This window comes from Neofelis nebulosa, chromosome 16 (assembly GCF_028018385.1).
Source record: "Neofelis nebulosa isolate mNeoNeb1 chromosome 16, mNeoNeb1.pri, whole genome shotgun sequence".
NCBI classification, from domain to species: domain Eukaryota; kingdom Metazoa; phylum Chordata; class Mammalia; order Carnivora; family Felidae; genus Neofelis; species Neofelis nebulosa.
The window spans coordinates 44,586,283-44,613,181 of NC_080797.1; the positions used below are offsets into that span (position 1 = coordinate 44,586,283).

The 26,899-nt window shown below is 45.6% G+C and overlaps 1 protein-coding gene and 1 long non-coding RNA gene across 3 annotated transcripts in view; both read left to right on the plus strand.

Annotated features, from left to right (window-relative positions):
* Window positions 1–26,899, plus strand: part of HLF (HLF transcription factor, PAR bZIP family member) — a 53,885-nt gene that overhangs the window by 11,306 nt on the left and 15,680 nt on the right. The window lies entirely within an intron of this gene.
* Window positions 1,938–13,618, plus strand: LOC131498578 (uncharacterized). Its single transcript, XR_009255476.1, has 2 exons — window positions 1,938–10,509; window positions 12,287–13,618. It is a non-coding gene; the product is annotated as an uncharacterized LOC131498578 (long non-coding RNA).

The window sequence follows — 26,899 nt, forward strand, 5'->3', positions numbered from 1 at the left end:
GAGGTGTGTGTGTGTGTGTGTGTGTGTGTGTGTGTGTGTGTGTTACTGAGAATGCTGCTAGAGTAAAGGGACTTTGTGTGTGTTATAGGAACAGGGTTTGGGGGATGGGATGGGGACACCAAATGGCACATGTGTGAAGTGACTCGCCCAAATACCCCCAAAGGGTATTTTGATATCAGGCCAAGATTGCAGAAAACTGGAGGAGTTGCCCTAACCCAAACCAGTTCACTTGAAAAAAAAAAAAAAAAAGAAGAAGAGTTAATGTGTGCAATTCCACCTCCAGCTATGTACAGTAGACAATTACAGGACTGTTGGCAGAATTGAGTGTCTGTTGGGGGAAAACCATACAGTACTTGTTTCTGTTAAATTGGCTTCTGGTGGATACATACTCTGTGACTGAAGGTGGAAATTCCTAAAATGTTTGTTTTCCTTCTCTTCTGACTTTTACAAATATCATTGCTGTCTCAACTCCCTACCCATCCAGCTCATAATGAGAATCCAGTCTCACTTTCTTTCCTGAAAAATCAGACAGTTCCCCTGTTCCTCAAGGTTCCTAAAAGTTTTGGTTTTAGTAGTTTAATCTGGGATTTTTTTTTTCATTAATGATTTTTGGAAGAATGCTTTGGAATTTGGGGTCTTATAATGAGAGATGGCTTTGTGGCTAATTAAACCTCTTTCCCTCTCAAATCTTGCCTGGGAGACCGTAGATTCCTAAAAACAATGAGTGCATGCTACAGAAAGATGCTCCAGGGAGCTACAACACTAAATCATCTGTGACAAAATGTTCTCTTAGAATGTGGGATTGCATAAATGGATCAGCAAAAATAAGTGCTTTGGCAGAAAAATCCTTGAGTGGGGAAGAGCAATGCTTTCTTTTCTAATTAGCTCTGGGTTTAACCGTCTGATTTGATGTGTTTGCTGTGGAATCCAGGCCCGGACAGCCGAACAGAGAAGGAAAGTCTCGTTGGTGCTCTAGAAGTGCTTCTGCACTTAATGGAAAGAGTTAAGAAGCGAGGCTGTCCATTCATGCACAGTAAATGCCTGTTGAATTGAATTGAATGGGGAAAGGGAAGGTTTGTTTGGGGAAGGATCCCCCTGGGACCAATGGGAATCCATGCTGTAAACCAGATGAACAAGATCATCTAGATATGGAGTAATCAGATTACCCAGATCAGAGATCTCAATGCTCCAAGATATGGAGAGTGGCAAACAGTTAAACTCCATCTGCCTTGAGACTTAATTCACCTTAGAATGGATTCATTATTCTGTGGGCTGGGTTTCATTAGTTAGTATCACTAAGAAGATTATGGAGGCTTTTACTAGAGAAAAGTTTAAAAATAGAATGGGGATCTCAGATTCAGTCAAAATAATACTGTTTTTAAGAGACCAAAGGCCACTGAGAGATTTAAAGAGAAGAGAGTGATGATATACTGTGTACAAATAGAGAAATGCAGCCTTGATAGACTTTCCGAGGATAAATTTCTAGAACTGACAATAAGAATTTCACAGAACTTATTTCATTACAATTGATTTATTTATATTAATACACTTTCCCAAGGGAGGTGGGGGTCTTTTTTCCTGTAGAATCCAATGTATGTTTATTTCAAATGGCCAGTAACCACCTGGATGATTTTTAAAATAATATATACATCCGTGTCAAAAAATAAGTATTTTTTAGCATTGTAAGTGAAATTTACTCAAACAGAACAGACCATTTAGCGGCATTTAGTTACTGGATTCCTTACAAGTTTGAAGATGAAAGAAATTTCACTACTACCAAACCTAGGTGTGAAGAAACAATTTGAATTTACTTATATTCTGTTTCTCTTTCTACCCTTAAGCCTTCCTGATAGTCACATCGCATTGATTCAGATTTTACAATTACTTGATCTTTAATTGATTAAACAGAAATTTACTTTTTTGTCTTCTGTATAAAGAAAGATATTGGGGCACCTGAGTGGCCCAGTTGAGTGTCTGTTGATTTCAGCTCAGGTCATGATCACAGGGTCATGGGATCAAGCCCCGCATCAGGCTCTGTGCTGGGTGGGGAGCCTGCTTAAGATTCTCTCTCTCCCTCTGCCCTCACCCCCACCTCTCAAAAAAAAGATAGCCCCCAGTAGGTTAATTATGCCAATATAATCTTAGGCACGTTTAACTTATTTGAGTTCAAAGTAATCTTCAAACATCTTCTCCGTGTGCATATAAATTGATGTTCGTAACCACAGTGTATATTAGTGAACTGCAAGAGAGTGTCTGTCCTTTGGACATTTGTGGCTGTGTGGATCCGTGTTCCACCAAATTGTTGCTGTTTATCTCTCTCTGCCTCCCTCCCCCGTTTGCTCTGCCATGCTTTTCTTTTATATTCATCAACTTAAATTTCCATATACAGGAAGTGTGTGGGACCAAAAGAGGATTTTTGTTCATTTACCTACCAACAGAGGGGATGTCCTAGACCAATCCCCAAGGATGGTTTTTTTTCTTGCATCTGACTAATGAAATAATCATCTATTGGAGCAACTTCCTCTCATGTTCCCCTTTCTACATCAAAGGGCAGCATAACGTGGGGGTTAAACCTCTGGCCTGAGCTTAGATCTTGCCTCTGTAACTCTTCTGCCTTTGAATTTTCCTCTGTAAGTTGGGGAGATCACACCTGTGCCAGAGGATCCCTGGAGGAGTAAATGAGGTGATAGCATGCAAAGCACTTGAGTGGTGGTCAATATATGAGTGGGAGCTTTCATCACTTGAATCCGTTTTCTGCTCTTTCTTTTCCTCTGCCTCCCTCTTCATCTTATGGACACTCAAGTAGGAGTGACTCTTGTGCTGCAGCAGCGATGGCCTGGAAATGGCTCCCCACCTCCCATGTCATTGTAGGGAAGAAAGGGTAATGATGAAGCAGAGTGGCTGAGCATCCTGTGTATTGACTTCTGTGGAAAGATCTATCCACCTGGAAACCCCTGTTGTGGTCCTGTGACCATGTAACCACCTGCTTTCTTGGGTGGCTCTGCTAAGAGATGTATGCCTCACCAGCCAGGGCTGTGTGTTTCATCTCTGTCTCCCACCATCCTCCGACCCTGTGCCAAAAAAAGAGCTTGAGGGGAGAAAGGGACAAGTGGAACTTACATACATGTCTTTTGGGGCTCTCAAGCCTTTCCAACATGCTGTAAGTATTGTGAGTTGGGTTTCTTCTTTTTGCTCTTTGGTGACACCTTTGGGCCACGTAGTGAAGAATTACCAGTCCCCCTAGTTGTGGGTGATGGGCTTCGGGGTAGGGAGAGGCAGGATTATGGGTCTCCAAAGGTAGCCCTCTCCCTGGCCTGCCATTCCCCCCAGTGTAAATCTCTTAGATACTTTCTTCTTAACTCCCCCTACAAGATGGTAAAGTGTGTTTCACTTTACCTTTACCAGGGAGGTCCCCAGATAGGAAAAATGGACCCTTCTGTTGAAAGAGAAAGGGAACATGAGGAAATTGAGAAAATGGAGAAAAGTATGAAAGTAGTTTTTACACAAAGGAGACAATGTGATGTTGATTAATTTAAGAATTGGGATTAACCTGATATTACTTTGTTTTTCAGCCCGATTAGAGATGTGGAGCTCTTGGCATGGGTCTTGATATAGTACATTGTGTACTGTACATACGGGTGTGGCAGGATAAAGCTTCTCAAGGTACAACAGTCCTGTCTTAAGATTAACAAAGTACATCAAACTAAGCAAGATTTCCCCCTCTTGATTCCAGCTAAGACTCCCTGAGCATATTTTTACATCTAATGAAGTATCTCTGAGCTTTCATAAAAGAGTGGGCACAATGCTCCTAAGTTTAAATCAGCTAAATGCATATGAAATCATAGCAGTACCCATTATGTGTTACAGCCGGGATGGCGCTAAGCACTTAATGCAAGAGGTTGTAGGAAATCAACTCATATTAGAAATGATGTCGGTTCCTGGAATTTAGTGTGTCTCCCAAGGGGATTGAATATTGTGGCGACGTCGCCAAAGTGTGTCTTCTCTTTTCTTCATCAGCCCTTCCACTCTGATTACAGGCAGCTTAAAAATAAATTTGGGCATGTCTCGGTGGCCAAAAACCATGGAGATCAGGATGAAATCATTTTCAAGGCAGAAATAACAAGCTTTGATAAAGATATTCAAAGAAACACAGTCTAATAGCATAAGCACGTCGTGGTTAGACCCTTTAGGCACTAAATTAAATTGGATTTAGAGTCGGAGGTCTCCTGAGAAGCCATGATACCTTGGGTAAGTCACTTAAATTATGAGCCCCCCCCCATTTCCTCACCTGGAACATGGCAGCCAATTACAGGATTATCATGAGGGTTAAATTACATTAAATGGGCTAGTCAGTGAACGGACCTGGGATTGTTAGCACTCAGTAAATTTTAATTCAGAGTGAGAATCTGGTATTTAAAGATTACTTCCTAAAAGTAATCTTTAAATAAATATAAAGATTGTAGTTCAGTCTCTGGACTCTCAGTCCCAGATTTCTGTGTTGTTGGACTGAGTCTTTGCAAAGCCTCAGGTGCTTCTCTAGGTACATGAGAAGATTTACTTATTTATAGTCCCAGCTCTGCTATTAAGTGTCTTAAGCAAGTAGTCAACCTCTCTGGGTTTTACTTCTTCATCTGTAAGATGAGAATAATCTGTGCCCTTCTTATTTACAAGTATGTCATAAATATAACATAAGTTAACCAATTAGAAAATTGACCAAACTAAATTCAAATTAAAGTGTAAATTGGGTTAGCATTCTTATTTCCATTGGGTTTTAGGTGGCAAGAAGAGAAAACATGTGGCGACAATTTGAAGGTAGGTCATTTACACAGAGCACTGAATTTGGAGTCTACCAAGTTGAGGCTCTAGGGCTAGTTTACCAGGATTGGGTTGTATGTCCCTGGTCACTGAAGTTCTCAAGGCCTCAGTTTTCTTACCTGTAAAACATGGGTGCTATTTTTAGCTTGATGACTCTGCTCTAAGACTCCATAAGCTGGAAGACTAACATTCACACTTTGGTGGAAAAGAATGCAAAGCCTCTTGGGTTGATGGTGCTGCTCCCAAGCAAGTAGATGGATTAAGAATCTGACATTCTGCCACTCGTAAAGAGTGATGGAGTTTAAAAACTAAAGCTGAAAAGCAAAAGACATTTGACACCTTTGGGGAAAAAACTCAACAGCACTCAAGCTAGTTTCTTCCTTAAAAATGGTCTTCATTCTGAATGGGAACCACTGGCTTCTCTTTGGTATTCAACATATCTGAGTAACCCTGGAAGCAAATTATCTGGCTGGAATTATCGCTCCAAGATTTGGATTTTTTTTTTCTAGCAGTGTTTTATTAGCCAGACAAAATAATTTTTTAAAAAGAGCAAAAAAACCAAAACCAAAAACAAAAAAAACTCCAAAGGCCACAGCTAGCTCTTTTGATGGCAATGTCTCTAGAAGAGCAGTAGCCATCTCTGCTTTTGGCTTGCTCCTCTGCATGTCTGGACTCAGATTTGTAGGGACCCCCCTCCCAAATCCATGTCAGTAGGTTTCACCTCCCAGCTGGCTGCTGTGGGTTGGTAGGTGCCTTGAATGTCATCATGAAAGACTGAAGCTTGGTCTGAGCTCAGCGGAAAGAGTTCTATGATGAATTAGGGATGTCTGCCATAGGCTTAGGTGGGACAGTATTTGTGCCAGGTATTTGCTGTCCTGACAGAGCAAGTTGGGAAGATCCTTTAGTACTGGTCCCTCCACTGGGCAGAGGATCAGGGACTCGGGCCAGTGCTCTTTCTGGTGTCCTGGAAGAGTGTTATTCCAAGCCCCTGGCACTACTATTTTGTTCTCTGCAGGAGGCTTATTCTGGTTAGTTTGATAGAATAGAAGAAGGGAAGACTATTGATTCTGCACCATGGTCACAGGACAGGAATTGCAACATGTACTGAAGTTGTAATTCCAACAGTCCCCATCAGGTTCCAGTAGATACTCCAGTGGAAGGCGGACTTGGGTGGGTGCTCACTGCTTCAGTGAAGGCTGCCATAAACCACCGAGCCTGGCAGGCTGTGGCCAGCGGTCACGGCTGCGGATTCCCTGGAAACCTGGACCTTGGAATGGCAAGGAGGCTGGGCCCCCCAGTGCTCCACACTGCGATTCCTGACGTTTAAAACAGAAGTGGCCCCATCTTCTTTAAGAAGGCATTGGAGAATTTACCAGTCTGCTTAGGCTTGGGATGACCTTCCGTTACCTGTGCTAATGGAACCAATATTCCACGTTTATTTCTCACCAGTTTTAGAATGAGCTTTATGTTTTGGTGTGTTGATCTGCTTTCCTGCTGATGTTTGAACCCATAATGCTTCTTGCAGCCCCCTGCCCCATTATGCTTCCCACAACCAGCCAGCCTCTCCCAGTTTTAGATCCATGCCCTGCACCAGTGGACTAATAACAGTCGCATTTTATTGAGAACTTACTATGTGTTCCCTGGGATCAAGGTCACTGTGTGACAAGGGGTGGGTCCAAGAGTGTGTGAGGCAGTGAGGTGAAGTGAGGTTAAACATTGTGGAGAATATAGAAAAGAGTGGTGTGAGAGAGTTCGCCGAGAGTGGACCTGACTTCCTCTGCTACTGTGGTTTCCTCTTGTTTCCAATGACTGCACTTGAGTTCTGCATACGATTAACTTTCAATTATCCTGAGGCCGATTAACTGGTTTGCAGATTAACCAAGGTGAAGGCTCACCTGGGCTTGGGAGGTGCTCATCAACTCAGCTGCTCCAAAATTAGCTGGTTATGGCTGATTGCCTACCCATGGTCAAGGAGCCTGGGGGCTGGGCTGCTGCAGGGGAGGGGATCAAAGGAGCAGTGTCTTCTAGGACCTTCTACTCACTTCAGCCAGAGGAACCTATTGGCCTGTAAAGTCCTGCAATCCCCAGAATAATCGCTGAGAGGTTCAGGGTACTCTGCCCCTGGTACCTCCAGCCTCAACACACTCTCCAAATTGGGAAGATGAAATTGGCCAAAGGGCACAGTGAATTGGAAAATTCTGGAGATTAAGTGATCTACTGTGTTGAAAGGAGGCCCAATGAGCAGGGGTGGCTAATACCCCCTTTTCTTCCTCATCCTGTGTACCTCCTGCCCAAAGATGTAGATTGACAGGCCTGAGGCACTGAGCAATGCATCCCTCTTGAGGTCAGAGGAGGCCAAGGCCACAGGGGCCATGAGGCAGGAGTTGTCCACAAAAGCAAGCCATTCATGGTTCAGGCCTTCCCATGGTGATTGTTGTAGTTACTTATGAGTCCCTCCCCATGGTTGCCTGGGTTCATGGATAGTTGACTGCATTTGCTGGGCCCCTGGGGGGTGAGGGAGTAGAAGTATGTGTGTTTGCCACACCTTACACCAGATCCGAATATACACAATTTAACCTAGGAGTCAAACTGCCGTATTTGGGGTAATCTCAGTTTTGGGGGGAGGTGCCAAGAGTCCCAAGTATACTCCAAATCTTGAGAAAGTGTCCGTGAAGGCCTACCAAGAAAGCATAAATATTTGTATAGGATTATGTTTGATGGGATTCCATGGATTACATTTATTTTTTAAGCAGCATTCACCTGAGCACCTGACTTGGCTTTTCCTCTCTGACTCTGTTCTCATTTTGCATTCGCCAGGCCTGGAATGCCTTGCCTGGATACAACTGAGTTTGCCGGCAACTGCAGTCCCTTTTTGGCCAGGCCCATGGGTTTCCCTGGGTCCTTCTCCCTGGCTCACGTTTCCCTAGGGCTGTTGGTGTGTACCGTCTAGAGATCACATTTTATTAACACAAAGAAATCTGCTTGGGCTGCCTGGCTCTTGCAGTCACGTGGAGAGAAATGTGCTCCTTTGGTACACCAGCCTGCAGCTCTCTGTGCAAAATACAGTCAAGAGCTGGGCACTGGGCCAAGCTTACATTTCACTTTGGAACACACTTTCACATCACTCCTTGGCAGAACATCCACGGCAGTGTCTATTTGGGGAGTAAGTTAGAGAAGTGTTGTTTCCCTCTTATGAGTGTAGAGAGATAGGACCTTTAAAAAATATTTGACTTTTCCCCATCTTTGCCATCTTCAGGGTGCCCAGGTATTAAGGCGATCCAACCAAACATGGAAGCTGTGTCTCAGTGGCATCCCATCCCTCCCACCATCTCTTGTTTCCCTTGCTAAATCGGTAAACATAGCCAGGACCGCCTGGGACAGAGAAACTTAGGCCAAGGTAATAACATCAAAACCAAAGTCCTGGAACTCTTGAGTAAACTAGTTACCCTCCCAGATAAAACAACTTTGTTGTCCAAATCTTTCTTTCCAAAGATCTAAGACTTTCAAATGTTGGTCCAGGGCCAACCACTGAAGGAAGGAACTTCAGCTAGCCTCCTGGAATGGCAAACACTGCTAAAATAAACAAATGGGCCTCTTCCATTCAGTTTTCCCTCACTGGTCTATTTTTATTTATCCTCTTCCCCCACCCCGTGTACTTTACTGCTTTGTAATACCCCACCCCCCTTTCTCTACCTCTGTTTCCTCTCCATCTTACTCCTCTCAGAGACCAAGTTGATCATTTTGCCTTCGGGAAAACAAATATCTTAATTTCAAAAGGAAGACTCCGAGAAGAGAGGTGATATGCTTCTTTTGGTCTATCCCCTCATACTCAGTTATTATAGATGGCTGCCTAGCGCCTGACTTGGGCTTGAAAATAAAGTTGGTTCTGGAATTTTCAGCTCTCCTTAAGAAAGATCAAAATGATTTGAAAGCAAAGATTTATGGGAATAATGCTAACTTCTCCTCTCTCGATGAAACAGACCCCTCTTGTAACAAATGACTGAAAATAAACTCTTCCTTTCCAGTCATGCCAACCCATAAATTTCATAGGGATTTCCCAAGTGCTCAGCCTTATTCTGATTCTAGTGTTTTCTGCTTTGGACTGTTGCTGTCAGTACCATGGAGCCAAGCAACAATGAATCTAGATTTAAAGAAACGTTTTCCAGCAAGGTGCATATATCAGGCTGCTGCTTCATAGGACAGGCCACCCATGGGAAGCCCCTCATTTGTAAAAGAGGCCCAGAACCTCAGGGACCAAGCTGCAGCCTCCTGCTGGTCACCTGGGGAAGCCTTTGCTTACTCTGCAGAAGGGAGGTGACAGAAACCCATTCCACCTGTCTCAAAAACCTGCTGGTAATTAGCTTTCAAAATAATGCCAAGTCCTCACATGGCTAGTAGATGCACACGCTCCTTGGGGGGGTGGAAAGAGTGCTACTTCACAGAGTTAGACCGTTGCGATCACATTAGTCATTCCAGGCGAGGTCAGAGAAGGTTATTGGAGAGATGGAAGTCGCCCTGCAGTTTCAAAGAGGTCTCCTGAAAGTATTGAGAAATAGTTGAAGTTCAGAAGTTTATTTGAAGCTTTGTTCCCCTTCCCCTGATAAGCCAGACAGGTAATTTTTAGCCACATTTTCTTTTTTGACAGACCAAAGCTCTAGCACATGATTGAGATGATCTGTAGTCGGCATCAAGTGTCAGTTCTCCATTGCTTGTGTGGATTATCCGTGCGGCATATTGGCCACGGTCAATGTGTAAGCCCTGGCTGGTTGCCATTTGCCACCCAGCCAGAGACCACCTCAAGGCTTCCACCTTGTGCCCTCGCTTGGGGAAGTGTTCAGGGAATGTGATTTCATTTCATAATTAACTGGAGTGATGCACGGTGCATTTCTTCATGCATTATTGTGGCAGGGCAGTTATCACTCAGAATTGGCCGTCCCTGGACTGCTTTGAAAATCCGTAGGTGAATTTGTTGGTCCTGAGTTGGCCTGTCCTCACTCCAGTGTGAGTATTTCAATCCTGCAGGATTTTTTTTTCATTTTGTGTGAAATGAAGTAGGTGAAGGTGTGTTAAAACCCATCTTCTTGTCTCCCAAAGCACTTCTGTAGATGCATGACTCTGCACTTGACCTTGAGGTTCTCGGACGTGGGGACTAGGCTTTTATCTCCATTGCCTCAGCACGTGCTTTATACCATAGTTGACGTTCAGTAAACATTTGTTGAAATAACAAAGGCATTACTTTCATTATAAATGGTTTTAAAAGAGAACTTGTGCTGACTTTAATATCTTCATTGATGCCGACAGAATTGTGCTCAACGCGGTGAGTCTTTGCAAAGGGTCAGGATGGCCCTTTGACAGAGCTGACTCAGGGTGGTCTTGGAGGAGGTGAGGTGCAGATATATCCTGCTGCTGACATGGTGATAGCTCCAGAGCTCATCCTGAGGCTTGTGTGAGCTGCTGTTCTATGTGAACGCTTTGCTATTTTCCAACTAATTATTCGATAGTCATGGATGAAGAGTGTTTTCTGACCAGAGCATTTAGATGCTTACAAATAAAAGTGGGTTTTGACCCCCCAGTTTTCCATCCCTCGATGGCAGGCAGAATTGGAAGGCACCAGCTCCAGCCTGCATGTTCCCAGATCACTTGTAAGAGTTCTTAAAACTCATCCAACAGGTTCTTGATTGGGATTTTACCTGGGTAAGTAGAGAAGTTCTATGTTGGGTTGGGGGAAGGGAGAAATGCAGAGAGACTTTTATTTAAAACACCAGCTTCTGGGGCACCTGGGTGGTGCAGTCGGTTAAGCGTCCGACTTCAGCCAGGTCACAATCTCGCGGTCCGTGAGTTCGAGCCCCGCGTCAGGCTCTGGGCTGATGGCTCAGAGCCTGAAGCCTGTTTCCGATTCTGTGTCTCCCTCTCTCTGCCCCTCCCCCGTTCATGCTCTGTCTCTCTCTGTCCCAAAAATAAATAAAAAACGTTGAAAAAAAAAATTAAAAAAAAAACAACAAAAAAACACCAGCTTCTATTTCTTGGGTCAGTAGACATGGGAGGATGCCTCTGGGTGTTGCATGTTAGGGAGGAACTTCTTTGAGTGTAGGATTTGGTTGGTTTATGGAATGGCTCCATGGAATGGCTCTTCTGCCCATACCAGCCAGCAGTTGGGGTTCACTAAAACAGACATGGTGCTGCTGAAGAGGAGAGGGGCTTCCCAGGTCACTGCCCTGAAGAGTCACAACCCACCACTGACATGTATGTTGCTGGTCTGCTCTACCGGCAGCCACAGGTCAAGAGTTGGAATGGGTTGATCCCTGGCTTTGTGATGTCTTGAACATTCCCTGCAGAATTCATTCTAAGTGCCCTACGTGCTTGCGCCCACACCAGGGAATTTAGCATGAACCTTCTGACAAATGCCCTGAGAGGCTGGACTGTTCCCACATGGGCCGCTGCTTTTCAGCTTACTCTGCCTCAGTTTAGTAGTATGTTGGGGAAAAAAAATCACAGCCTTCTCACCAGGGTGAAGCGGCAAAGGTCTGTGGCTAGAACAGTGCAGAAAATCATTCAAACAACTGAGGCATGTGAAGCGTTATTTTGAAAAAGTTCTAAAATACAAAAAATAGTACATAGCAGGCATCCTTCCCATCTCCCAGAATTAACAATTTAACATATTTACCTTATATTGATATACAAACATCATGAACACATTCATCTATGAATTTAAACATTGCAGATCGCGTTGGGATCTTGGGGAACTTTTTAAAAAGAGGAATGTGTTAACTCCTAAGGGAGCACTGAAATAATTCAAAGTCTGTTTTCTCAGGTCTTAACCCCCTCCTAGCACTTTGCATCTATTGTATTAATAAATAAGCCTGTTTTTAGTACAGAAAAAAAGAAGGCCAGGCTAATTCATTAGAAGGCTGCATTCCCTTGGGTTGCGTTTTGTCAGAGGGTGGGAGGGCGGGAGGGCAGCTCTTGGGTGCAGCGCTGGATGTTTCCCTTTGGGATGTAGAAGGAGCATCCCTTAGCCCCAGAGGCACATCCCTTCCTGCCTCTGTGCTGAAGGAAGAAACAGACCGATACACGAAACCAACATTAAAAGAAGGAGATTGTGCAGCCTGAGGACTTCAGTCGTGTGTTGTGATGCTGGCTCACCCTGAGGACGCAGGGTCCCAGGGGATGCCGGTGGCACACCTATGCCATGTGCAGCTGCTGGTCACTGTGCTTTTTCTCTCCTGACTGATGAAATCCTCAGGATCAGGCGGTCTGCAGTGTGTACCAGTTTTTCTCTGAACGTAGAGCCTCCATCACACAGGATGGGTAGAAAAGAAACGGCACAGTAATAACGAACCCTTCTTTAGTGCTTACTACGGTCTGGGCACTAGGCTAAGTGGTTTACATGTATCATCTCATTAAAACTCCAAACAGCCTGTGGGTACTCCTATTATTAGTACAGGCAGGCACTATTACCGCCCTTTCGCAGGTGAGAAAACAGGCCCAGAGAACCAAAGAAATGCAGCAGCACACAGAGTTAGTAGTCTGCATGGCTGGAATACGAGACCAGACCACGGAGTCAGACCCCGAACCGCGCGCTGAGCCACTACCCTCCACTGCTTCTCAGTAGAAGGCTCTTGGCCTGTGGAACGTGGCAGAACTCCTGGAACCTCTGAACACCTTTGTCAGTGGCACAACAGAGTGACACATAGGTACCGGGAAGCTAGACGCAGAAGGAAAGAAGACAAAAGGAGCCACTGTAATCCGACCAGAGTGCCTGTCTTTGGAGGTCCTAGTTTCTCAGCCAGTTCCTGGGGAGTCTGATTTTAAACGACACAGAGAAGCTGGTTTTCAAAACACAGGCGTTACTTATAAATCAGGAAGGATTTCATTTACAAATGAATTCTGTGCTTTTGAAGGACGCTTCAAGTCCACAGTGCCTTCCAATATCGTTTTAAATGTGAAACACCATGAAATGATAAGCACGCTGATCCAGGAAGATATAGGGATGCTCCAGTGGGGTATTAGGAACACTTAATGCCTCTCAGCTAAGCCCGCAGTACAGTCTGCATAAGTCAAGACAGGGTTCATTCTTCCCGTGCCCACCCTCTGGTGGTCTGTCCCAGTGCAACAGAGAGACACGGATTTCCCCCTTCAGCCATCCTGAGAAGTCCTGGGGGGCAGGGGGGTGGGAGGGGAAGCAACATGGTCATGTGACTGTGCTGGGCACCAGCTCTGCATCTGCCCTCAGCTGGGTGAATGGAAGCAGTTGTAGGTGCTTACTCCCTGTTTGCCCCCTGAGAGCTGTGCTTGGTGAGAGCTCCCCACAGACTCAGAGCATGGGGCCGAAATTTTCTCCCAGAGCGTTGGATCTGAAGCAGCAGAGAGCATGCAGCCAGCACTTGGTAAATATTGGTTCCCTTCCCCTTCCTGTGTGTGAGGCGAGTTGTAGGAGTGAAGCATCAGCAGTTCGGAATGCAAAAATAGAGCTCCATGTGAGGATGTGGCCTCTTTTCCCCGAGTGCGGACCAGATGTCAGGCTGCCTGGTAAGGACTCGGGGAATGCGATGGCTTCCTTCTTTGGGGCTTCGCTGCTTCTCCCCATATGGAGAAGCCTCCCTTTCAATGCACTTCTTGGATCCAAAAAAACAAGAATGAAAAGGAAGATGGTATAAAAGTCTTAGGAATGAACTTCCTGTATTCTCCCTCTTCAAAAGGACTTGTAATGTCTTATTTGGATCTTAACGGCAAGTCTGATACCTGGTCATTATCCCTGTTATTTAATAACATAATAAAAATTAATGGAGATCCATCAAATGGACATTTGGGAGAGCACTTACTTTCTAACCAGATATTTACTGAGGGCACTGAATGAGGTGTTGGGGATTCAGAGGTAAGGAAGACACCGTCCCTTACCCTTGTGTCTTGAAGAATGAGCAAAAATGAGTCAATAGGAAGGATACATTTAAGTGACTCATTGAGTTTTTCTTGACTGATATTAAGAATTAATCTCCATGAAATATGCACAGGGGAAAAAAGCACAGGAAACCCTTCAGATCATAGTGTTAATGTGATCACACTGAACTGGAATAAAAAAAAAATGGGGGGAGAAAAAGAATAAAAAGAATGTACGTGGTGGTTAATCCCCAAAGGGGCTAACTCCCTTCCACCCAGAGAAAGGACATGTTTGCTGTATGGTGAGGGACCCAGTGCTCTGCATTTCCAGGGCAGCTGAGCCACGTGTCTCAAGCGTGGTATGTTTAAAGAAGATGTTGGGAGGTTAGAGGCGGCATAATTGATGTGATTTGACAGTTGCTGTGGCAACACGCCCACTTCCAGAAAATCAGTGTTAGTGGGAGGGCAGAAAAACTCGTGGCACTCGCCCCGGGCTGCCCTATGCCCCATGCTTTCTGGGCCAAAGGTGTGGATAGATTGAGAAGGACAAATGCCCCACATGTCTGATTATCACCTGCCTCTGTGGCACTGACTCTGGAATAAGATAAGGAGATGAGTAAAGCAGAGCAAAGACAACAGGGAAACAGTGCAGAGGAAGAGGGGGTGGCCTGAGCAAGCATTGCCAATTTCTTTTAGGAAAACATCTCCCCAGTGTTGTGTTTGAATATATTGAACGACCATGGATTTCTATGAAAAAAATGCACATGACATAAATATGTATAAACCTCTGTTTATGGAAGCAGCATCAAAGAATGCTTTGGACATAAATAAAACCATCCTTAGAGTAGTAAAAAGACTTGGGTTAATGAAAAATTGGTTTTGACAAGTTTTGACTGAGAACTGGATGATTGCCTCTGGGGCGCCATCTTCTGGCGAGTCTGAGGTAGCACATGGTGTGAATACTCCAGTTTGTGTGGGCGGTGGGTTTCCTTAACAAGCTTGAGCGTCTGATCTACTTACATCCACAAGGGCTATTTCTCTTACATCACTTGTTCTCAACCTTGGCCTCATGTGAAAGTTGCCGGCGGATCTCTTTCAAACAATTTATTTTAAAATATTTAGTTCAAAAGTAATATATGATCGTTGTAAAATTAAGTCGGAACTCTACAAGTGTACAGCTTGAGTTCTTACATCTCATTCCCAGATTTAAGTGTCAGCAGTTTCTTGGACACTCTTCCGTCTTCTTTGTGTTTATAAGAGTGTGCGTATGGAGTATGGAAATATATGTATGTACGTACACTATACATAGAACAGTATGCATACTACACATAGTATATATAGACTATACATAATGTTATACAACTTGCCTTTTTCCACAATAGTGTATATGGACCTACTGACTACATGGAATCCCGTTGTCAGGACTATGCTATAATTTATTTAACAAGTACCTTTAGCTTGTTTTCATCCTTGGTTGCCAATTTTTTTTTGGACATTTGTGTGGCATATCTAAAGTTTAAATTCCTAGATGTGGAATTGCTTGATTAAAGTGTATAGGAGCTAGAAGAATTGTTCTGGTTCATACTCCCACCAAAAGTATGTGAGAAGACTATTTCCTCTTTCATTAAAACAAAACTAATGAAACACAACAAAAATACAGAGCTTCTTTGTATGGAAACCGATTTGACAATAAATTTCATATTAGAAAAAACCTCAAAATATAAAAATAATAATATTTTCAAAAAAAAATAAATAAAATAACATGGTTACTTCCTAAAAACAAAAAACAGACAAAAAAAATACAGAGCTTCTGATTGGAGTGGAAGGGGCACTGAGCATCTACATTATTTAAAAGTTCCACAGGTGAATCCGATCCCTAGCTAGGGTTGGGAACTATGGCCTTATATAGAGGGGGTGCAATTAAGAGGCAGTGGTCCTCAACAATGATGCCTTGGTTGTGCCCTTTCATATCCATACAGCAAAACTTCCTGTAATGTGGTCGATTGGAGAAATAGAACGATCCATTTTCTCTAGAGTTCCTGTTGAACTGGAGGTCTTTATTTAGACAAATATAAACATTAAATGAATCTGTATTTGAAATAGCATAGGAGTCAAGCTACAAGAGCCTGAGAAGGAGGACGTAGGTGCAGTTTGATACTTTTCTCACTATTCTGTAATTACTTAGCCATAATCCGTTTTTTCTTTGTATGGACCTTTAAGAAAGAATCATTTTGCTCCTTTTGGCATGGCCTCAGATTCCATCAGAAGTAAGTAGAGTTTGTGGGTATTAAAAGTCAATACTTCCTTCTCTGATTTCAGTATGAAAAACCCCCAGGCTGGTGGTACACAGCTTGCCAGCTCTGGGAATTAAATTGTCTCCTTTCTTTTGCTTAGTTAGCCTCAATAGATTGCAAGAGAGAGAGAGACAGAGACAGAGAGAGAGAGAGAGAGAGAGACACGGAATAGACATTTCTTCTCCAGGAGACCTGTTTTAAGAATTATCCATCTTGAGGAATTACTCCAGTTATTGGCCTTCTTTCATAGCCTGTTTCTGATGAAAAAAAAAAAAAAATCACCATCTTCAGTTTTTCTGTCCTTTCCCTTGAGGCCATGCTCAGCATCCTCTTCTGTATGTCTGTCCACTGAGCTGCTGTCAAAGGGACATCGTGTCCCTTGCTGTGTGGCATTGGGAAGCCACATGACACATTCACCCCTCATGCCCCTACCAACCTGAAGACCATTTTTCTCCATCTAACAGCATGTATGTCTTTTCCTTTTCGAGGAAACTGACTCCTGCCCCTCCCACCTGTCATTTGCCTGGCTTATCTTTACGGTTGGTATCCTTGTCAACCAACTCAATCACCATGATTAGGCAAGAACTGCCTTCTGTGAAGAGAATTTTCTGTTAGGAAACCTGAGCGGATTGGCATGCGGGGTTCTCAAGACGTTAGAACAGTGAAGGATTTCAGAGTAACTGGAGTAGTCTTGGTCCACTTGCAGACTATGGCGGGACTTCCATTCTCGTGCACCATCCTAGTGGGCACTGGCTTGACAAACTAAAGAAGAAAGTGCTTGACAATGGCTTAGTGTCTAGTTTCTGTTTTCCGAGAGGCATCCACATCTCCTGCCTGTGAAATGTAAAGGCAGATTTTTGTCCCATGCCGATTTCTCCCTAGACTACATCAGGCAGGAGCCAGATGGGTTTAGCTTGGCTACAAACTCTTGGTGCAAGGTGGAAATTTTCAATTTCTCTGAAACAACATTTTTCTAAGAAACTGCCTGGTCTGGGGTATTATTGTAGTGTGTGTTAAGGAACTTTAGGACTATAGGCTGACTTACTGCAGGTTGATAAATATGGGTGAAAATTTACCTGTGTCTCCCTCTTCCCTCCCCCAACCAACATGGTGGTAAGAACTAGATTTAATAATCCCTCCATTTTTATTACTTGTGTGAATCAGTGGCTGTTTGGCATGTTCTTCCCTCTGTGGGACTTGAATTTATTTAAGAAAACCTGAGTGTATGCCTTTTCCCCAAGCCTTGGCTTGCATTTGAATGTAAAAATCAGCAGATTGCTGTAAACTATATATCTCACGCCATAGCTTTCTCTTTACTTCCCCCCAAATGACTGAGACCGAGCTGTCTCTTATTTATAATGTAATTCTTTCTGTGACACCTCATCACAAAGGTATATGCCAGTCTGGCAGTGATAAGACTGAAGCTGAAATGCCCAGCAGCAGCTACCAGGGCCGGCAGTATTAGGGGATTGCTCACCTCACCCGCCGTGAGACGCTGGGGGCACAACATCCATTTTTTTTTTTTTTATTTAGATAACAGCTGACTCCATGGAATGAAGTTGATTCTTTTTCCCCCAAGAATCCACATCCCTGACTTAGCATAACCCCCCTCCCCTTTGGCAGTTCGTATTGCCTAGCAACGCTTATTTAGTAACCTTCCAGAATTATCATTAATAAGGAGAGAAAAATGTCCCTGTTCCATGTTATATACGCAGCCTGTGGTACATACAGACATCTCTAATTGTAGGCTAGAGAGGGGATCTCTCCAGGCATTTTCATCCATCATCCTCCCTATCTCTACTGCCCATGCCCGCAAAACATACACTTGATAGACCAGGAATAATAATAATAATAATAATAATAATAATAAAGATTTTGTGGGAACTTCACGCAGTAGGTACAGTGGGCAGCAAAGAGAAATACCTCTGTTAGGCTTGCTATACTAAGATGCCTTTGCAAGCCCCCCTCACAAAATACCCACACAGAGAATGGGAAGTAGACACCTAACATCCCAAGACGCATGGAAGAACCCTCGGATCTCTGCCGCATGTAGGGGCCAGATGAGCATTGCTTGGAGGAAGTTGTTGGACACCAGCCTTTTTGGCACTAATTTTACTGGTGGGCGTGTGTGGGTGCAGGTGGAAATGTAGAAAGAACATTAGGGCCTTGGAACTAGCCCTAATTTGAATGTAGTCTCTTCCGAGTACTTGACCTTGAGTAAATTACTTGATTTGTCTCCTTGTATTGTGTCTCATTTGTGTAATGGAGGTAATAATATAGCTCCTTGATTAGGAGGCACAGTGACTGCCCATAAGGGAGTAACAACATAATTAGGAGAACCATCTTTTTGGTCAGTCCCATTTCACCAGCTTGTCCAAGAACTAGCTTACCTCCTCTCTCTCTGGCCTCTCCAAAGTATCTTCCATGGAGTGTTCTTCTCCCTGTCCCTAAAATGTCAGGGTTTCCCCCAGTACCTTTTCTCTGGTTTCCTTCAGGCTCTGTGTTCTCACCTGGGGTGGGGGATTTCAAGGTTACTAAATCTGTAGGTGTTGTTAGGATTGCTCTTCTGAAGCCTAGACTCATGTACAAAGCTGAGATCATGTCCTCAAGCTTCTTCATCTGGAATGCATAGGCACCCCACACTCAATGGGCCCATGGCCAGACACTCTCCTTTCCTTTGGATGTGCTCACTCCACCGTAGTCCCTATTTCCAGTGAATTTTAACCACCTCCTTTTTCCAGCTGTCCCGGCCAGAAACCTAAAAATTTATCTTGTTCTCTCCTCTTTTCCCCATATCTAGTTGGCTCATAGTGAACTCAACTCATCAGTAGGTCTTGAACCTACCTAGTCCTCTGCCATTTTGTGGGGGGCCTTCCTTTCCAGTCTTCCCTCTGATCTCTCCTCTGTTTGGTTGCTATAGCAGTATGCCATCAATTGTTCCAGTCCCTTGAGGATAAATCTGACCATCTGAAGCCATTCTGTGGTCTCAATTTTTTGAGACCTCTCTTTGCCGTCTGAGCTCCAACTATACCAACCATTCAGTTCCTTGACTGGCCATGAATTTTCTCATATCGTCATGCCTTCACATATTCTGCTCCCTCTGCCTTGACCACCCTGTTTCTTGATTTGCCTGGCCAATTTCAAGAGTCCACCAAGATGCCTCCTCCCTCAGAGAAGTTATTCCTGATGTCCCTACAGTCTCTGCAGGGATCTGGATTAATGATCAACCTTTGAACTCCAACCTTTGGTTCCCAGGGTAAAGCTCTCTCTTGGAGCACTTAGCACCTGTATTCATCTATTTGCTCACTTGCTTCCACAGGCACTCCGTATGCTCCCAGGGATTGTTTTATTTATAAATTCTCAGAGCCTAGTTCATACTAGGTGTTCAATGAATGTTTGTTACACAAATGAATGTTTTAATCAGCAAGCCTTTGTTAATCATCTTTTATGCAAGGCGTTGGCAAGGCTTTTCTCTCAAAAGATTTCCAATCTAATTTGAGAATAGGTAATTGCTTAGAAGTTGTAGACTGACTTAATTTGGTAAAAATTCTAGGCTGGCATGTGCTTAGTGCAACATGAAATGGATGCTAACTGCGAGGGCAGTTAGAATTTGCTACCAACACTGGGGCATTCAGCAGGAGGAGGGTTTGAATTAGACCCCGATGGGTGGCAAGACAGGTAGAGGTAGGATGTGAGCAAGAATATCCAGGAAGCAAGGCAGCTTGTCTTGAGCAGAGACTACAAGATGAGGGCAGTGTGCCTGAATAAGGAGGGCCTTCACTCTCAGAGTTTAGAAATGGGAGGCAGTGGGGAGCCATTGGCTACTGTTGATTCTGGAGATGTTCTAGAAAGAGTATCCTGGTGGCTGTATTGGCAGACAGGATAGCAGGTGTCAGAGAGACCAGTCCAGAAGGTATTGAGATTGTTGGAGTCCTTAGTAGAAGGGCCCGCACCTGGCCTAAAACAAGGACTTAAACCACAAAGGAAAACCTCCCTGGAGCTTCAGGGATCATTTATTGCCAGAGCTGGAATGAGCCTTTACCGTCATTCCAACCTTGCATCCCGTTATTTAATGGGTGGTCAAAGGGAAGCCCAGGGAGTCTCCCCAAGGTTTCCATAACTGATGGAGTCTTTGGATTCAGATGTGTGGCTCACTTCTCCTTCCCACGTGAGAGGCCTGTGGTTAATATTCAAAGCCTGATAGAATGGAGAAATGGACAGTTAGTTGGCCGGCACGAGAGGCTGATGATCCCTGGGAGTGTGGAGAATGGGTTTGGCCTAAACACCCTGAGGTGGAGGTGACAGTGAGAACCAGGGGCAATGTGCAGTGACGACCGGATCAGGCTAGGACTCTGTGAACTTTGGTAGGAGCCAGCCACACAGAGCCCTGGCCCAGGGCCAAGGCAAGGAGGCTCTGGAAAAGCGTGTTTACTTTTGGGTGCTCAGCTTGGAGTCTTGCACAGGAAAGAATTTTTGTGAATCTCCTTGAGAAGCTGCAGAACTACAGACACACCTGAATCCTATTCGTGTTCATCCGGAAACTCAGGCTTTAAAACAATCCTGTTTTTCTTCCTATGTTTGTTTACTGTGGTTTGGGGGTTGGGGAGAGGAGGAAGGGTGTTGTTCAGGGACAGTGTGGGCCCTTTGTTTGCTGTGGGCTCCTGGGTTCTCCGGGAGCGTCAGCAACCTCGCCACTTATCTGGCCTCCTGTTTCACTCCCTCCTCTCAATCCAAACAAAAAATTTAACATAGCCCAAAGGAGAATGGACAGTTTGATAACACGCCGTGGCAGCATTTTGGAAACTGCCGGTTTCAAATGACTAGGCCTGCACATTTTCACCAACTCAGACAATTAAAGAGACTCCGGGGACCTAGGTGGTGCTGATTCAAGTGGTGCACATTGTCATTAAAAATGGAAAGAGCCTCTGAAAATAGACTCCAGGTTGCGAGAGCTTGTTTCGCTGCTTGATCAGAAAGTAGCCCCATCCTACGGGGACCCAGGTAAATCCCTTAGCGACTTTCTCCATTGGAAAACATGCCCATTGGCTCTGCCTGCCTCCCAGGGCCCTCAGGAGGGTGCACTGAGGCCCGAGAGACGCAACATGCGGTCGAACTAGGTCCAGATGCAACAGTCAGTGCGAGTGGGAGCCCCTGCCCGTCACCGCTCCTCTGTGGAACACGGTCGGTCTTGACTGCATCCCCACCCCCCCACCGCCATGCAGCCCGTGGCGGGGGTCTGACGAGAGGCCCACGGTGAGCACACACTGGACTTCAGTGTCCACTTGGTCCTCTCCACGTGTTTCTTGTTGCTTAGTGTCTAGTGCGTGGAGCTGCAGGGAGACTTGAGATGGCCATTGTCTGCCACTCCCATGGTCACAATGGCAGCCTCAGGAGGGATAGGGCCTGCCCTCTTCCAGAAGGGATAGCTGGAGCACAAAACGATCCAAACACTTTGAGCTAGACAGCAGGTGGCTGGGATTTAACCTTCCAGTTCCTGGGTCTTTACCCCACCGTGCATTCCCTGCACCCACAGAGGAAACCAGGGGGCCCGATCTTCCCCTGCTGTAGCACCAGAGCTTTGGGGTGGAGTGGGGGCAGGGGCATGAGTGTGTGGGAAGAAGACAGTGCCTCCTGTTACCCATTCATGACCCTACCTACCTGCCCTGGGCCAGTGTGGCCCGATCGGAAATATGCCTCACTTGGGCCTCAGTCTTTGACACCAAGTTCATTTCCAGCCAGGCTTTATTCCTCTGCACCCTGAGGTGCTGTGGCAGGGATAGGGAGAGGCCACGGGCCCCAAGGAGAGGAGGTGGAGGGTGCTCTGTCTCAGGAGCTATGGCGAGCAGGCCAATAGGCCCATGTGTGCTCTGACCACTAGCTGAAACTTCTGCCCCCCACTTGACTGACTTGAAACAGGCTGCACTTATTAGCTCCTCTGGCCTCACCTTCCTGTCAGTTCAAGGAGGCAGCTTTCTTGCTGACACCGTTGGCAAGAGGCATGATGATAAACACCCTTGGAATGAGAGGCCTCGTTAATCTGGTCCCGGCTCCTGCCAAGTTAGGAGCTGCCGAGTCAAGTCAGGGCCATTTCGGGTACTGCTGCACAATCTCAGGGCAGAGTGCTTGTCCTGGTCCTAGGGTCACATGGGGGGACACGGTCGCCTGGGCTGCAGCTACAGGAGAGCAGGCACTGGGGAGCATGAGGGAGGGACACGGGGACTTGCTTTCCGGCCTGCTGCCCACCCCATCCAGCCCTACACAGCAGAGGAGAGAACGAAATGGCATGTGCAGCGACAGCCGCAGGCCACAGAGCCATTTAGGGGCAAAGCCATGATGAGTCCAAGTGTGTCTGAGCTTTCTGACGAACCGTGCTGACTCGCAGGACGGGTCACAGCAGAGGGATGAAGGCCAGAGCTGAGCCTCAGAAACAGAGTTCCAGCTGACTTTCTTTGCCTAAGCCCAGACCAAGCACTAATTGGCATAGTGATAATTTAAGGGTATAGATGTAAAACATGCTTCCCCCCCCACGAGGCAACCTTCATATCCACACAACGGTATGTTACACACCCTCCCTTCCAGGAATCCTGGCCCTTCTTCTTGTGAGGCATGGTCTCTGGATATCCAGAAGCTCGTTAAGATGCCATTGAGCGAGACATAGTGTGGACATAGTAGCCCTGACCCCGTGGCCAGCAGTGGTGTTGTCAAAGGCAGACGTGCCCTTAGCACAGGCTGGCCATTCAGGGGGACCGAGGTAGTGGAGGAGGGGAGGGAGGGGGAGAGAAGGAGGGAGAGGAAAATAGCGGTTGTCCGGCCATAACTTCCTGGGGGCTCTTGTCCATGACAGGAGGCTATTCCCACCCCTTTGGGGGGTCCATCTTGCTTGCACATGTCGGGTTAGAGAGAAGGGAACCCTCAGAGTCCTTCTCATCCTCTTCTGTCCCATTGAGAGGAAAGCAGAGTAGAAAGGGCATGGGTCCACTGTGGATCAAGCAGACTTGGAGTCTGAACTCTACCCAACCTTTGCCCCTCCCCCCAGCTTTTTAGCTGCATGACTTTATGCAAGTGGTTTCACCTCTCTGACCAAACATTTCCTCATCCATAAAATGTGGGACACAATCCGCCCCCATGGGGCAGGCTAACGGGTCAGTTCAGTGTTGCACATTAGGCTCCAAGCCCGGGTCCTGACGCAGGACTCTCACTCCGGAAGCACAAAGTCCCTTGCTTTCCACTGGCCCAGGGTTAGGCTCTCTGGCCCCCACTTCTGGGGCATTTACACAGTTAAAAACTTGGGTTTCAGAGTCAGAAAAATCAGAAGATGAGTCCCTGTTTCATCTGCTAGTTGGGCAACCTTTGGCAAATTATTTAGCTTCGCCGAGCTTGTCTTAAACTGTTTCCATCCCTTTATTTCCACGTCAGAAAAATGGGGATACTAATAATTCCACATTCATGCAGCCATTGTAAGGATTAAATGAGGCCACCCATCAGAGGGGCCTGGTGGAGAGTAAGGGCCCCACCCAGTCACCAGCAGTATCACTGACATTGCTTACCCGTGGGTGGGGCAGGCCTGGCGACCAGCCCACGGACTCCAGGAGATGCTCACTGATGGTCCCATATTTCTGTTGACAGTCTGTTACTGTGCTCAGGGCGTTGCAGGAAAAGAGCTACTTATATCAAAGCCATCTTTGTAGCGTGCCTTTTGGTGCATCTGTTCAGCAGTCATGGACGGCACTTACTGGAACCTTGTCTGAATCTGACACAAGGGTGGGTGGGTGTGTGTGTGAGATTCGTTTTTGCCTTAACGTCAGTGTATCTGCTGTATAAGGCTCAGGACGCTTGAAGAGTGTTAGGGTCATGATGGATTCCCAGGAGCTGGGGTCTAGAAGGACATTTCCCATTTCAGTCCTCAGCTAAATCTTTTCTTTCTCACCCTCTTTCTTTCTTCCTTCTCTTCTTTTTTTATGCCCTTCTGTCCTTTCATGTTCCTTCTCTTCTTCCTTTCCTTTCTTCCCCGCTTCTTCCATTTTTTTCTTTCATTCATCCTTGTATTCCTGCTTTAGTTTGTTAATTCCTCGTTCTCCCCCTTCCTGTTCTCCCTTTGTCCCATTCTCTTCTCCCTCTTTGGTCTGTTCTTTCTCCTCTTCCTTCTCTTCTTCCTTTCTAGGGACTCGAATGGTCTTCTCTCAACCACATCTAACATGGGCTCCTGAAAATATTAGGTATGAAGTGTAGCAAAGTCCATTGTTTAAAAAATAAGGTTTTAGTTTCTGACCTTGAAAGTGAAAGGTGCTCACTATAGACAACCTGCAAAAATATAATAAAAAGAAAAAAATAGCCCCTGTGTCCCCAAACAGTCCTTGTTAGGATCTAGGAGTCTTTGTTTCTGGTTACTCCAGAGTGTGCTCTGTGTGCCACCCGGATGCAGGCCGCCTGTAGAAGCTGGGGACAGGGCAGCAAATAAGACAAGGTCTCCATCCTGTGGAGCTTCTGTACAGGTGGAGGAGGGTGGTCACCAAATGTCAAGGAAGTAGAAAAGCCAGTTTTGGGTGAGATAGATATTGTAAAGGTGATGAGATGGGTGGTTGGAAAGGCCGAGTGCTGGGGGGGAAAGTCAGAGGACAGAGGAGATGCAGAGAGCTGGTGTCTAAATGACGCAAAAGGACAGGCAGGCAGAGAGCAGGGGAGGAACGGTTTAGGGGGAGAGAACGCTAAGTACAAAGGCCCGGGTGGGTCCTACTTGGGCTCTGTGAGTAGAAAGAAGGCCAGCATGGCTAAGCATATTGAGTGAGGGGGAGTCTTGAATGTTATCATATGTGGCAATGGAAAGCCTTGGGAGGGTTTTGGTATGGGGGAGTGCCCTGCATAGGTCTGCATTTTTAGAATACCTTCTGGTAGCTGCGTGGAGAGTGCATTGTGGAGACACGAATGGAAGGAAAAGGAGCAGCTAGGGGGATGTGGCAGTGGTTCTGGGGAGACTGGGCTGGCTTGGACAAGGGGGCACAGCCTGTTTCATGTTTTTTAACCATCTGTGATTACAGCATCTACTTTGTAATTGTATTTATATATAGATCATTTATTGAGTACTTTCCAGGTACTATGCATTGTGTTAAGCACTTTATTTATACACATATTATCTCATTCATTGTTCACACCACCCCATGAGGCTGGCATAGTAATCTTCATTTGCAGATGAAGAAACTCAGAGAGGGAAATTTTAAAAAAGCCAGAGGGGGGGAAGGGGAGACACCAATAGTTCTGTTCCCTTTTTTTTTTTTTTCTGATGTTTATTTACTTTTGAGAGAGAGAAAGCATGTGAGCGGGGGAGGGGCAGAGAGAGAGGGAGACACAGAATCCAAAGCAGGCTCTAGGTTGAGCTGTCAGCACAGAGCCCCATGCGGGGCTTGAACCCACAAACCGTGAGATCATGACCTGAGCTGAGGTCAGACGCTTAACTGACTGAGCCACCCAGGCACCCCCCAATAGTTCTGTTCCTTAAAGCAGACCTTATTAGGAAATGGGGGAGAGGGTATTTCTTTCTGGTCCTTTATTCACAAACACCCAAGTTGATACCATACTGATGGCAGAATCAGAATTGAAACCCAAGTCTGACTCACTTCACAGTTTAGCCACTACCCCATACATTGAAAAACCCTGCTGTGGTATTTACGCTATTGTATAAGCATCTCCCTGTATGCAGTAGCCCAGCTCTGCAGATCAGTCTTCTGTTCTCCTGATTGTATTTAGCAGGTAGTCGCAGATACCCAGTAGCATGCACACATGAAGGTTTATTGTTTACCTACTTGGAAATGCTATGGGTTGGTCAGATGGCTCTGCTGATCAGGGCTGGACTCACACCTCGAGGGAGCTGACCTAGCCTGGCCATGTGCCCTTCACTCCCTAGGAGGCTGGACTGAGCATGTTTGTGCCAAGTGCTGAAGAGAAGAGGTAGAAGTGTGCAAAGCCTCTTTAGGTCCAGCCTTGGAACTGACACTGCCACATCTGCCACACTGTGTTGGGCAGTACAAGTCCCAAGGCCAGCCCAGATTCAAGGGGTAAGGAGATAGACTCTGCCTGGAACTGCAAAGTCACATGGAATGGGACATGGGTAGAGGGAAGGGTGAGACCTTTATCTGTTAGCACGTAGCTGCTTTTGCAGACTGCTTGATGAACAAGAGAATAGGTTCCTGCCATCGGAACAGAGCCCAGCTAATTGGCCTCCATGTCCAGGAAGCCCATATCCTTAGGATGTACTTGTAAGAGTTTTATTTAATCTCTATACATATTGTGAGCACTCTTTAGGGACCCTCTAGTGTTACTACAGTCTTCTAAGTTAATTGGCTCCTTGTACTCTAAGAGATTCTCAGAAGCAGGTGTGTTTTGTAATGAAATAGGCTGTGCCCCCCATGTCAGTTTTCTTCTGAAAACCGTGGGTGCAGAGAGGGTAAATGGTGCTGATTCAAATTAGGACCACCCAGGGTCCAGGAGGTGATGACAAGCAAACAGACCACAAACTGGTTATGGGGAGGAGAGAAAGATTTTGGATCAAGATGTGGGACCAAACTTTAAATCACAAGGAAGTTCACCCATCAGTGCTAATAGAGAACACTTTGGCCAAAACCAGATTACTTTCTCTTTTCTCAGCCTTCCTTTATAGAGAATAATGCTTGTCAGTGATAAACACTGGAGTACTATTTGTCCTGCCATTACTGCTGCAGATGTAAGGTTTTATTTACTTAACAAGAAGCACAAGAGAAAGATTGGAGGTGTTGCAATTAGCCTTGAGGACGAAATAGCAAATACAGCTATAACCGACTACTTTGAGGCAGCCATCAATTAAACAAACTGTTGACTTGAGAAGAGATAAGAACACAGATCACTGCTGTTCCCATTCATTGCTGAATTCTAGCCAATCGGCC